We start from the raw sequence: 14,817 nt of genomic DNA, 5'->3' as shown, positions 1-14,817 counted from the left end.
CCATTTGTATTTAAAGTTCTTTTCCTGTTGTTTCTGCTTGCTAAGAGCATAACTACAGCATGATATAAGCTTTTGCTGTGTTCGTGACTTTTTTGTGCTGGTGCGGAAGAAACAGCGTGGGAAGCAAGGCACCGCGGGGGGAGCAGAATGTACAGTTTCAACAGTCACGGGAGCTGTGTTTGGTGCCCACGGCGCCCACTCTTATCACAGCTCTTGACGCGACGCACAGCATGCAGTTGCTCTCACCAGTTCTCCTCTGAGAGAGGGTTTGTTATGTGAAATGAGGCAGGGACTCTGTTAGGTGGGTCCATGAAGAGAGAAGGGAGAGAGAGGGGAAGAGAGAGAGACAATGTGAGCAGACAGGTGTGCGATCGATCATTCATTCAGCAAGTGTTTCGAGTACGCCCACACCGTGCCAGAGACAGGCATGCCCGAGTCCTAACACAGTGGGCCCTGACTCTGCCCAGTCTCCCACGCCAGTGCCTTCCATGGGCCCAGGCCATCAGCCAGAGCTCAGCAATCAGCGGTCATCTGCATGTGACCAGCATCTGGGTCTCCATCATCTGTCTCCTAGCCATGTGACCCGGGCAGGTCCCTTCACCACTGAGCCTTCTGTTTTCATACACAAACCTTGGATGTGTTGAGGGCAGATGAAGGAAGTGGGGTGGTATCAAAGCAGATTTCTTCATAAAGTGAATAAAAGTGGGGGGCAGCCTGTCCGCTCTCCATCCTGGTTGTTGCCAGGCCCGCAGACTCGCCAGGTATGTGTATCAGATGATGACAGTGGGGGAGGGCTTGGAGGTGGAAGTGTTTCTCATTCATGGGGAAGCCAAATGCCTGGTGATTAAGAACACACCCTGGAGTCATCTCAAAATTCTGAGGCTAAAATTTCTTGTCCCGTGAGTTCTTTCTCTTTTTTCCCCTTTTTTTGCTCTATCAAAGAGGGTATTGGGGGATAAATGGTGATGGGGGAAAAACAAAAATAGAACAAAGAAAAAGAAATAGAGTTCTTGTCCCACTAGTTATTCACCTTTGGTGAAATTACATAACTTCTTTCTTGCTCTATAAAGCAGAGATAACAACTACGATTTATTGAGTATGTACAATATTCCAGGCACCATGATGTATACATAATCAGTCTCCAAACTGTCTCTGTGAAAGAGATGATGCCCTAATCTCCAGTTTATACCTAAGAAAACTGAGACTCAGAGAGGCCAAGTAACTTGCCCAGAGTCACACAGCTGATAAGTAAGTAGGCTGATTCCAGGACTGAGCCTCTAGACACCACCCTGCATTGCTTCTCTCTACAAGTGATGCGAGGCAGTAATAGAATGCTGAGGGATAAATATGAAAAAGTGCTATGGGAATTATTTAGGTTAAGAGGCAGTAGAAGTGAGTTGTTGGCACAAGAAAAGCATCATTATTATAATGATAACTCCCATTTCCTGAGTGTATATAATAGAGTAGGCAGTAAGCTGGGCGCTTTATATATTTCATTTCATTAAATCTTCACATATCCCTTGCCAGGTAGTTATTACTTTTCTTATTTTATGGGCCAAGTAAGTAAGAGATTAAATAACTTGTTAATGTCCCACTAGTTAGTAAGTGGCAGAGCCGGAATTCGGACCTGCCTGCCTGAGGCCCCTGCACTTTCCTCTCTGCCACAGTTCTTGCCACAGGCGGAGGATCAGGGGCAGGATGTGAAATGCTGGGGACTGAATCTTGGTCCACGGTTACACACAGGGGACATGGTGCATAGCAAAGCTGAAGCATAAGCTAATTCAGGTGCAAAACGCTAACCAAGAATCTTGGGCTTTACCTTGCAGACAATGGTGAGCCATTAAGATATAAACAAGAGCATGACCAGAAATTGTCCCACAAACATGTCTAGAGAAACTTTGTCTCTTGTTGCTGGCATTCTACCCATCCCAACCCCACAGTGCACTTCTTCAATCCTGGCAAAAAGGTGTCCTCTGAATACAGTCTACGGTACTTCTATCTTCCCTGAATTTTACGGGATTTACTGACGGTACTTCTGGGCGAACATCAAGTGGTATTTGTATTTTACTGCCTATTACTTGCCTTTTCATCTAGGCTGCCATCTCCTGGAAAACAGGCATTGTGTCTTGGGTTTCTGTGTGTTAAGTGCCTGTCCTCATGTGTGTACGTAGTTGGAACTTTAAAAATGCTGCTATTGGGGATGTGAGGGGTCTGGCATCCCTGTGAAAGGGCTGCCTCCTCTCCAAAGGAGCAGCTGGAAGAGAGAGAAAGTTGCTTCCCAGCCAAGAGTCAGGAGACCTAAATCCATCCCAAGGTGACCAGCGGCGACCAAACTGGGAGAAATCCCTTCCTACAGTAAGCCCCAATTTCATTGTCTGTCCAAAGGAGCCAGAGCTTCCTCTGAGAACTCTATTTTAAAAAGGGAGTGAAAACACCAGGCGGGTGCTGACCATACAGCCCAGCTTTATTAATGGCTAGAGGTAGAAGCATGATGTGGGCCCGGGGTCAGAATATCCTGTTTAATCTGGGCTCCACCTGGGTGCAGGCTACTTGTTACAGGCCGAATTGTGTCCCTCAAAGTTCATATGTTAAACTCCTCACCCCCAGTACCTCAGAATATGACTGTATTTAGTGATAGGACCTTTAAAGAGGCAATTAAGGTAAAATGAGTTTATCTGGGTGGGGCTTATTCCAAGATGACTGGTATCCTTACAGAAGGAGATTAGAAACATCCAGAGGGAAGGAGATGGGAAGACATAGGGAGAAGACCGCCATCCGCAAGCCAGAGAGGGAGCCACAGAGGAAACCAGCCATGCCAGCGCCTCCAGGAGGCTACATTTCTGTGTTTAGACTACCCAGTGTGGGGCACTTTGCTCTGGCAGCCCTAGCAAACAAATGCACCCCGTAACTTCTTCGAGCCTCAGTTTGTGGTTGTATAAAAGGGACCATCATACCTAACCTCAGGGAGGTGTTTGAGGCTTACATATGATTTATGTAAAAGAGGTAGGTCCTTTATGGAGGATGCCTGGAAGTTGTAGCAATGGGAGCAACAGTAGCAGCGGGTTCGTGATAGGAAAATATCATTGCTTCTAGTCCACCAGGCCCCTGAGGGGGTCGAGGGAGATGACAGTTCTGATGTGAAATATGGACTTCACTGGGGTCCAAGGGCCTGGCTGTGAACCCGGCTCCACTGTGGACTATGTACGTGAGCTCGATGGTTCTCAACCTCCCTCGCCTTGCTCTGCAGCCCCTTAAACATAACTCGCAGCCGCCTCCTGGAGCTGCTCAGAACAGAAACGGCGAGCAGCGTGGAACAGGTATTAGGATGCGTCAGGAACCCTCCGAAGCCCTTTCCCTCATTAGTGAACTCATTAACTCATCTAATATGCAGAGTCTGGGGATTTGGTAAGACTGTTTTTCCCATTTTTATAAAGGAATGCATCTGTTGCACGGAGTGAGGAGGAACTGGCTCCAAGTCACAGAGTTAGTAAAAGGTGGAGCCAGGGTTCAAACTGGGACAGGAAAACAGAAATGAAAAGAAAACGCGGGGATATTAGCTCCTTAAACGTTACTTATCCGACGTTATTGCTCTTTCCTATGCTTTGCTGTTAGCTCCCTCTACAGCCCTGGGGAACAGGGGGTTCATTCCTGCCAGGACTAGAATATTTTTTTTTGTAGGTGGAAGAGGGGTTTATTAACCAATGTCACCCCAATAGCTTCAATACAAATTTTAAAAAGTAGAACCTTAATCAGAAGACAATATAGCGGCAGAAGCACGTGTGAGGAATCCCCTATTCCAAGTCCCCAGGGTGGACATTCTCACCTTCGGACCCTTAAGCACATCACCGTGTCCCCTTGTGGGGAAGTGGGACCATGCGACCAGGTCATCCAATGATGACAAAAACCACGTGTGCCACTAGTGGGTCCAGAGCACTTAATTGCCAGCGTGGCAGCCTTCCGAACTGAGGTTCCCTTTGGTGTGGTGAATAGCAACGGCTGTGAGGCTGTCTGCTCTTCACCTGGGTGGCGGAGTGACTAAGGGCCACGATGAGCCTTCTGACTCCCAGCAGACACGCAGCTCAGTGAGAAGTAAGCTCTTGATGACTTAAGTCACGACATTTTAGAGCTGTTTGTTACCGCAGCATAACAGCCCACCCTGACTGATGCATCTGTCCCATGAGTTCATTTACTCTGCACCTCCCTGGGAATCTTCCTGGGAATGTTCCATGATACTCTCAATTCCCGAGGTCCTATTTGTCTCCTCTCTGACTTTCTCTCTTTCCATGTTCAATTCTATTTTTCTTCCCTCTACAGTTTCTCTCTGCAGTCCTCTTTACCAGGGGGTGTCTTCCAGAGGAAACGTAACTCCAATTGTACTTAGGGGCAGAATCACTCTGTCTGCCCTCCTTCTGTTCAAATTAGGACAGGAAGTTGGAACCGATCCTGGGTCCCGCTCATGAAATGCAGCCATTTCTACAAGTACAATGAAAACTTGGGCAAAGTCTGGGTCACTCTGGCCACTTTGTGCACGTCAGACCTCATCTTCCCAGTGATGAGGCTGTGTCCATCCATGACTGCCTTGAGTATGTCCATTTAACAAGGACAAGAGTGGCCGATATGTCCCTAACGGGCCTTGAAAATTCACTTGACTAGCGTGAAATGGGTCAATAAAAATGAGAAATGAAATTGAGGTCAGAGACTTTCTCTGGAGAGATAGTAAACAGCACAGAGGCATCCTCCATGCCCCCACAGTGCTGCTGCTGACTGACCAACAGCCAGAGGAAATGTCCCTCCCTGCTCTGTGGTGCCCCAGGAACCTTGGAGAAACAGGGAGTGGTGAGGGAATCTCGCAAGACAGGCTGTATCCATAACAGGCGAGCTTGTTGCTTCGATTCCTAATTCTATATCTGTAGCTAAACTCCCAGGGCTATGCTCATGGATTATGGCTGGGGATTTGGCTAGGGGGTAAGTATTGTGAGGGCGGTGATGAGATCTTGTTCAAGATTATATTTTGGTACCTGGCACCGTCCATGGCATATAGTAAACAGCTTATGATTTCTGATGAAATAGCCAATGGATATATGAATGTCTTAGTCCATTTGAGCTGCTATAACAAAAACACCATAAACTGGGCAGCTTATAAACTGCAAGCATTGACATCTCAGAGTTCTGGGGGCAGGAAAGCCCAAGATCATGGCACCAGCAGGTTCGATGCCTGGTGAGAACGTGCTTTCTAGACAATTGTCTTATCGCTGTAACTTTACACGGCAGAAGGGACAAAGGAAGCCTGTTGGGCCTACTCAAGCCCTCTTGTCTGAGTCACCTGCCAAAGGCCCTACTTCCTAATGCCGTCACATGGGGGCTAGGGTTTCAACACATGAGCTGGAGTGGGGGCACACAAATGGATCAACTGCTTAAGTTGCTCTCCTCTTACGTGTCTCTCTCTCTCTCTTCTCTCTATCTTCAACCCTCAAATCCCCTGCCTTTACCACCGGGCCTGGCTCCCTGCTCATGGAGCCCTTCTCTGAGTGTTGTCTATGTGCCTGTCACTGTGCCAGGCAACGGGTGTGAGGCCACCACTGAGGCAAGGCTCTGCTATTCTCACTTTAGTGGGAAAGACAAACCTTCGCACAAACGATCTCCAAGGCAGTGTAAGTGAAGAAAGTGTGGGGGCAAATGAAAAAGAGGAAAGCTCCTCCAGAGAAGAGGGGGAGAGGAAGAGATGGCCCCTCCCCTCGCAGTGGTAACTCCTGACCTGAGGGTTGGGTGGGTGAATAGCAATTTGCTCTGTGAATCCATCCGAGGAAGAATTTTCCAGGCCGAGATTATATCATATAGCCCTGGGTATGCGAACAGGACAGAGATATGGGCCATCAGGAAATTTTCAAGGAGGGCACCAGGGAAACTTGGTCTTCCTGAATCTTAACAAGATGCACAGTCCAACCTGAATCTAGTTTGCTCCATCCTTCCAGCTGGGCCAAGCCTCATCCCTCTGGGAAGACTTCAGCTTAATCTAGCAAAGATTTCTACCTTGTGGGCTCAGAGTCTATCAAATACACCTCACGCAAGCTGTGTGATCTCGGGGAAGTCACCTTCAATTTTTTAATCTGCTAAATTAGGGTTTCAAGAACACCCTTCCCTTCAAATTAGAGTATAATTAATGACACAGCACCTGGTAGCTCATCAGTCTCTTGGCTTCTTGTTTGTTCTCACGTATGAAATGTTATGATAATAGAATGTGTCAACAGAGGTAAAACACTTAGAACAGTGGGTGGGACGCAGTAAGTGGCTCTGAGTGTTAACGATTATAATTCCTACTGCATATTACATCTGTTCCTTAATAGGGACTGGTTGGTACAAACAATGAAAATAATGCATCAGGGCCCGTTTTCTTCCTCTGAACCTCCTCCCCACATGGATCTCAGTTGGTAAGGAACTGGTGGCCTGAGAGCAGGGTCTTGTCTGAAAATTCTAACTCCTGGCCCATGGTCCTTCAGTCGTGTGCACCAGCCAGCATGCTCCTGGGTTAGGAGTGGAGGCTGGTGGATCTTCCGAGCTGCAGGCGCACGTCTGCTCTGAGCCCTCTGGCCTCCTCCTTGGCTGGAGGACACTGTGGGGTCACCTGCTTTTTCCCAGTGATGCTGGCAACATAGGCTTTTCTGCAGCTAAAAATATGCAGCTCAAGATTCAAGGTGAACCAAATGCATTGATTTTCAACCTGGACAAAAATCAGAGGGAAAATAGTATTCAGGGGCTTCTGCTTGGAGTGGAGGCAGGTGGGAGGCTTAAGGTTTTATTTAAAATTATAAGGCATATTTTTTAATCCATTGGACTTTCTAACTGGCTTGACAAACATTTATTATTAGTATTAATGTAGATCCACAAGCAGTGCCTTCTTGATAAGAGAGGGTAGAAAGTTTCTCAATTTGAGAGACAGTCCCTCTGGCCTCAAGGGGTTAACCATCCTTGAACTTGACCTTTATCTCTCTGGGGTTCATCCCTGGTGATTCCTTGTCCATGAAGGTCATAGAGGCCTAAGATTCAAAAACATTCAAAATCCTCTCTTCTGGGAAATTTGGTGGATCATGACTTCTGAACTAAAACTATATAAGTAACATTTCTCCAACAGTAATGACAGGCAGTGTGCATGTAACTTTGCTCCTCTCTCTGTGTTCTATGGTAGACATACAGCATATTTTTATAATAAGAACTGCAGAGATTTAAAAAGTAAAAACACCATAAAGAGAATGTAACAGTGCCTGGTATATTCAGTGGATAAAAAATAAATGAAGATGAAGCCAGGCATCATAAAAATAGCCTTGATAACTTTCCAAAGTTGAGAATCAACATCTATTGAGTATTTTAGCCAGATGTTGGCTAGATACTGTCCATAAAATACTTCCTATAACCCTCTCCAACTGGGTGGTGACAAAGAAAGCAACAGCCCTATTTTACAGATGAAAATATTGAGGACGAGTCAGTTTACCTAAGACCACAGAGCTAGGAAATAAAGAAGGAAGGGTCAGACCAGGTCTCAAGGCTTTGGACACTACAGCAAGCTCTCTCTTTCAGTCCTGCGAAAACCAGAGTTTGGGTTCAGAATACACATAGCAGAGTTTGTCCAGGTGGGGTCCCGGATCTGTGGCGTCAGCACCACTTGGGGACTTGTCAGAAATATAAGAGGAGCCAGCAAGCCCTCTGGGTGATTGGAATGGGCTGCTAGAGTCTCAGGAACAGTAGTGAAGAAATAGAGCCTCAGAAAAGCGAAGTCAATTGCCCCCAGTCCCAGAACAGAGCTGGGTTTTGAAATGAAGTTTGTCACAAGGTTGCTGTTTTTTCTCTCATGCAGAATAAATTCTTTAGTATCTGAGTTTTAAGGCTTTTTTTTAAACTACCAACTAAAAACACTGATCAAAGAAGATGATTCCAGAAATCAAAAGCATCTCTCCGGCTTAGGAGCTAAGTGACTTAGGCAATTCATTAATCACGTCCTGCTTCTGTTTCCTCATCTGCCGGATGCCTGTTCAGCTGTTATGGCAGCCAGGCAGAAACTCATGGTGAGGGCTTAGCACAGTGCGTGGCACAGAACAGATGCCCAGCAAATGGCCAGCCTGGCATTGATGCCAATAGCCCAGCCTCTTTCTCTCCAGGTCACAGAGAATATTCTTAGACAAAGCCTGGGGCATCGTATGTGCGCAATAAATGCTCGGTCCTTTTTGTTCTTTCTTACAGAGGCTTCTTTTCTTCTTCTTTTAAAAAAATTTATCTTTATTGTTGAAAGTATTAGAAACATCCCCCTATTCCCCCCATTGGCCCTCTCCTCCCTGTTCGGCTCCCTCCCCAGGCCTTCACTGCACTGTCTGTGTCCATGGCTTATGCATATAAGCTCTTTTGTTAATCTCTTTTATTTTTCTTGACAGGCTACGTACCTTCCAAACTGGTGTTTCACCTTCTGGATTTTCTCCCTGCTGCCAACTCCCTTAATGTCAAACAGTGCAGAAGGATCCCGGGGAAATAAACTCCAAAGCTATTGTAATGGAAAGCGTTAGCTTCAGTCAACTTTAGCATTAAATTCTTAATAAGAGCTTCTGTCCCATAAAGGAGTCGCCTTGCAGCCCTTTGTCTTAAGAACTCAGGTTATTAGCTATGACCTCCCCCCCCAGAAATGTGCCCCCCCAACACATACACCCTTTCTGAGTAGCCCTTGCTTGTCCCTGCTGAAGCCCTGGAGTGGCTGCATCCCACTTGGTAAAATAGTGATTTAATAAGATGCTTAATTATTTTTGAACCAACAACAATATTTTGCTCAATCCTGTAATTGCATTTTCCATTTTGCTAGAAAATTGAATGCTGAGAAGCATGTGAACTTGTCACATCAGTGAACAGCCTGGAAAATCAACAGATTCCATTCTAAAGGCTGCGGCCCCTTTTGCAGACATCTGCAATACCCCAAACTCCAAACAGCAGGTTTTGAGGACCCTGAACCCAGCTCAAGTGGAAAAATTCATTGCATGTATAATGTGATTGGTAATGTAGAAGGGGACGGTAAGTGTGGCCAGACAGGCATGGATACTATACAATGATTCTTCAGTTACTAACGCGTGATCTTATAACAAAATTGCACCAAGGCTCTTAAGTCTTAATTTACCTACCTCTGGAATGAGAATACAAATGCCTGCACTGCTGGTCACAGAGGGGCCTAAAATATGCCACCGTAGGTAACAGCTGACACCTAGTAGATGTCAATAAACAAAGCCTTCCCTTTTTCCAAGGAGATATCCAGAGAACTCGATTTCAGCTTTAAAACACAAACCAGACTGAAACAAGCAAAACGAGAGAACATAGGTCCTTGGACTTGGCCAGACTCAAAATCCTTCATCCCGTTGCCTTGCCCGGCTGTGCTTCTCACTCAGCGCATTGTCACACTTCCGTGCTGTCTGTATATTTTGTCCCCTGCATGTGGCAGACAGCGCCTAAGACAGCTTGATGTTTCCGTGAATCACAGGCCTGTTAACCCCCACTGCCCCCCCTTGGAACACATCCCTGCGTTACACAGACGCTGTGCTTTCTTCACAAATGCCCTAGTTGCCTGGTCGCTGGGAGGCTGGCCTGGTCCCCTCTGCGGCCCCGGCCCGAGCGCTCCGCGGGCCTGCTCCTGCCCCTTCCCGCTGCGGGCCTTTGCCTCCCTCCAGTTTCTTCTGCCCAGGCTTCCATTTCTTCACTCCTCTTAACGATTCCCTGAGAGTTGCCCAAACACTGACTCCAGCTTCCTCTGCTCATGATACACCCTCACAGAGACCAAGGCGGGCCCCGCACGGGGCCCGAGCAGTTTGAGCACTGCAGATGCGTCCCAAATGGGGCACCGTTTATAACAGTAGAGTCTCATAGAATTTTTGCTTTTTAAAAGAGTCTACTTTTTCACTTTAAAAACAAACCTGGTCATTATTTAAAAACTTGAAAAATATTGAAATTAAGGAAAACAGTAAAACATTGTATGTATGTAGATAGACATCTAGATAGGTAGGTAGATGGATGAATGGATAGATAGATAGATAGATAGATAGATAGATAGATAGATAGATAGATGATAGATAGATATAGATAGACAGACAGATAGGTGATATAGATATAATGTCACCTACAGTTCATCAGTATGAATGCCATGGCATATTTGTAGCTGGTGCAGTCCTGGTACAAAGTAAACACTCAAGGCCCTGGCCAGATAGCCCAGTTGGTTAGAGCATTGTCCCAATACACCAAGGTTGTGGGTTCGATCCACTGTCAGGGCACATATAAGAATTAACCAATGAATGCATAAATAACTGGAACAACAAATCCATGTTTCTCTGTCTCTCTGTCTCTGTCTCTGTCTCTGTCTCTGTCTCTCTCTCTCTCTCTCTCTTTTCCTCCCCCCCTCTTTAAAATCAATTTAAAAAATCAAAGTAAACACTGCACAAGTAATGATAGAATAAGCAAAGACTGAGGAGTCTCGCAGTTAAAAAGATTGCTCAACTCTCTGACACTGTTTCCCAAACGTACTTATCCACCAAGTCATTTTCCATGTAACACTTTTTACACAGAACAAAGTCAGAAAGCACAGATCGCCGTGGATAAGACGGCCATAAAATCTCTGCTCTTGCTCTCATCAAGTGGCAAGGTCTATGTTGCCTCTACTTGAACTCAGGTAGCCTCTCTGAAACTGCTTTGTACAATAAAACATGTTGGAAATGGAGCTGTACAAGTTTCTGAGCTTGGGCCTTGAGAAACTGGCATCTTCTACATCCCAGGCCCTGAAAAACTCTCTCTTGAAGCCTAGAGCTGCCCTTTATGAAGTCTGGTCATTGTGACAATGCCTGCTGGAGCCGCCACACCGAGACACTCGGGTCGACAGCCTCAGCAGAGTCCGGCTCTGCTGCTGTTCCCCCCAAATGCCTCCCTGCTGCCTCACATCTCACAGACACATGAGAGAAGGTGTCCCGCACTCCCCAGACCAGCCTATCTGCCCACTAAACACCCCTGAATGATGTCCTTTGACACCTCACAGAAGAGAAGACTCTGCCACTGAGCCCTGCCCAGCTTCCTCAGGCACAAAATCATGAGATGCAGTAAAATGATTTAAGTTTAAAAAAAACTTAAACTATTCTACGTCTTGGGTTTTCTTATACAGCAACACAAAACTAAAATAGTGATATAATCTGTTCTCTTTGTTGTTGTTTTCAGATGGGAAAACTAAGTCGCAAATTCTCTGAACTAGTTCACAACAGAGAGGGGACTGGAACCCCTGTATTCTCTGATTGTAATTCAGTGTTCTTGCCACGACAGAGGTTTAGGGGTTGCTCTGAACCCCGGCTGCCCCTTCTCTCACATGGGCTGTCTCTTTCAGTTTAAACTGACATTTATTGAATACGTTCTGGGTGTCAAACTACAGACTCGGGAACATTTACATACTCATCTCATTCTGTCCCTCCAGCCTGGGGAGTTCTCTGGGAAGCCAGGCTGTGCAGACCAGCAGAGAGGGATGTCACCAAGGCTATAAAATCAAAGGTAAGTCCAGCCAGAGTGTAAATCGACCAGAATATATTTCACTCTCCCGGCTGCAAGGCCTCAAGCTTTTGAATGAATATGTGCTTAACTATTTATAATTGACCTTTGCACAAAGGAACATGAAAATTTTATAGCTCAGAGCTTCATTTATTAACTTTACTGGAGTGTAAAATATTGCTGTTTGCCATAAATTTGTACCAGGACAAACAATATATATGCTAATTAGTAGTCATGTCGTCGTTCGCGCTGTTGTGTTGGCTGGTCATTTCCAACAGGCAAAATAGCAGAATTCAATCCACAAATGACAATTGAGTCGCTTGATTCTTGCTGTTCAAACAGTGAGGTCTGAAGTGATGAATTAATAGTCTTCATTATAACGAGTCCATTTCCTGCTCATTTCCTTTATAAATTAGTCTGGGTAACACACTGAGTCCCTTCAAGAACGGCTCCTGGGCACCTGCTGAGATACACCTGCAAAACCCACAAGTCAGCAGGATCCCTCCGGCTCACATCTTGTGGTTTTCATGTTCCCTCCGGAGTTTCCAAAACTCACTGGTGCTTCAGGCTTGGAAGGGACCCTAGAGATCATCTGCGCTTGCTTTACAGGGAAGGCGACTGAGGCTGAGGGTGGTGAAGCGCATTGCCCAGGTCAAACAGAAAACAAGAGACAGAATCAGGGCTTATGAGTGATGGCAGCAAAAACTAAGTCTGGGAAAGCCCGAGTAATCACTGTTTCCTACCCATTTCAAAGATGGGAAAACTGAGGACCAGAGAGGGCAAGTTCAAATGCTGTATCTTTCGTGTAGCCTGATACCCCTGAGTAAAACCTGTGGCTTCATTCTACCCATTCATGTATCCATTCATTTAATAGATTTTTATTTAGTACCTACTATGTGCTAGGGTGCAGAAGATAAAATGGTTATCCAACCACATAGCCCCTTCCCTCATGGAGTCTAAAGTATAGAGTGAGAGATATATGTCAATCGAATGGTCACACAGTTATATAGTAGCAAGATGCGGTAGGCACTATGAGTGTTAGGAGAGTGGCAAAAAGAAATACGATCTCTTCTGAAAGGCTAGATATCATAAGCGAGCAGAAATCTGAATGATGAATAGGGGTTGGTAGGTGCAGTGTGTTGAGGAGGTGGTTAAAACATATTCTAGTCAATGGGAATGGCATGTGCAAAGGCCCTGGGGAGGAATAAGCTTGGCCTGCTATAGGAATTAAAGAATGGTTGTTGTGGATGTGTGCACAGAATGATGGAGAAAGTAACACAAGATGATTAGTAAGACAGCCCCAGTTTTAATCATGTTGAACTTTTCAAGTTTTAGTTCAGAAGAAATACAGAGAGCAAATAAATACTTTAAGGAACATGGAAATGACATGCATAAATAGAACAGTTTGTCTCTATTGTAGCACATGTTATATTGAATTATGATGTGGCACTCAAGGCTGTATCCTTGACTATAAAATGAGGGCTTGAAACATGACATTTTTTCCTTGTGTTTATAGCATCCAGCCCAGTGCAATGATGTTACCTTAGGAAACTTGAAATCCTAGTGGAAGCTGAGAGATTCACACAGACAAAACAGTAACTCCATACACCACATTGTTGAGACAGGGACAAGGTCTGTGTTCCAAACCCAATCCTGCCATTAACAACAGTGGAAATTTGGGAAGTCACTTCACCATTTAGGACCTCAATTTACTCTCATGAAAAATGAGGAGATTCAGATCTGCTCTAATTTAGTGCTTCTCGGAGGCATTCCAGGAACCACCAGTATCTACACCCCTGATGAGGCAGGCATGTTAAATGCGGATTCCTGGCCTCCCCCCACACTGTCAGGCTGTCTGGGGCTGAGACCGAACGACCGGCACCCTAAGTGTGCTCTTAGAGCTGCTACGGCACTGAAGCCTGAGGACCACTGCCATGCTCTGTTCTGGATTTCGCATTCTCTGATTCACTTGGAGTGAAGTCCAAACTCTGTTTCAGATTGCACAGATAATGCAGAGCTGAGGGCTCAGGGCATTGCTTAAACTGACTTACGACGATTAAGAGCCAAGGCCCCCTACAGCTGGAGATCCCAGCTCCTCTGGAACCAGAACTGAAGTTCAGTGACAGTTGCTGAAGTAAATTATAGGAACCTCTGCAGTGTTTGCTGCTGGAGCTGTTCACAGTGTTGTCAAAATATCCTCTGTGCATGCGTATCAGTGCAGATGTGTGTTTGGACACATGCATGCCTGTGTATAAACATATGCATGGCCACATATGGGTATGCACGTGGGCATGTGCATGTGCTTCAGCATATACTAATGTGTGTGCACAGGGCCGAAAGTGTACCTCTGAACGTGGCTACATGTGCTTACAGATGCACACTTTTCTGTACATATATGTTCATGTATTCATAGGAGCATACATATATGTATGTAAATGTATCATTTTTTATACCATTTGTTATTGATTCCAAATTGAGTTATGAGTGGAAAACCATAGTCCTCTTCATTCAGTGGTCCCCGAGGTGTGGGGAAATAGAAGATGTTGGATGGCTTGCAGAGGTTAGACTCTAGATATTAATTTCACTTGGTTTCTTCAGATATCTTCTTATAAAAGTGGCTTTAAACTAAATGACACTCCTTGGCTGATGTGGCTCAGTTGGTTGAATGTTGTCCTGTGCACCAGAGGGTCTCCTGCTAGATTCCTGCTGCCTGGGTTATAGGCTTGATCCCCAGTAGGGGGCGCGTAGGAGGCAGCGGATCAATGTTTCTCTCTCTCATCAATGTTTCTCTCTCTCTCAAATCAATAAGAACACACACACAAAGTAATAAAATAATAAAATAAAATTAATGACACAGAGAAGGAAACACTGGGCTTCTGGTCCCAACACTATGGATAGCACACTAGATGGTCTTGGGCAAGTCATGTGATCTCTCTGGGCCTCAGTTTCCCCTTCTTTTTCTGTAGTCTCAGAGCTTGTTGTCCAAACCTAAGTGACATTTATAGTGTGTATCCATGTTCCTTAGAATATTAAAGTCCCCTGATAATAGGAATTCCATCTTACTCAGTTCATATTACCAATGTCTATGAGAGAGTCTAGCCTATTATGATGGTGGCGGTGATGAAGATGACAGTGATGGTGGTGATGGTGACAATGGGAGCTAACATTTGTTGAGTTCCTACTTTGTCACAGCACTTTTAAGCACTTTACATGGATCGCTTCATTTCACTCTCACCACAAATATGGCATAATTACTACTATTCTCTCCATTTTGGG

This window comes from Miniopterus schreibersii, assembly GCF_964146895.1.
Source record: "Miniopterus schreibersii genome assembly, chromosome: 11".
NCBI lineage: Eukaryota > Metazoa > Chordata > Mammalia > Chiroptera > Miniopteridae > Miniopterus > Miniopterus schreibersii.
The sequence above is the reverse complement of the archived record's forward strand: the minus strand, read 5'-3'. Positions refer to the sequence as shown.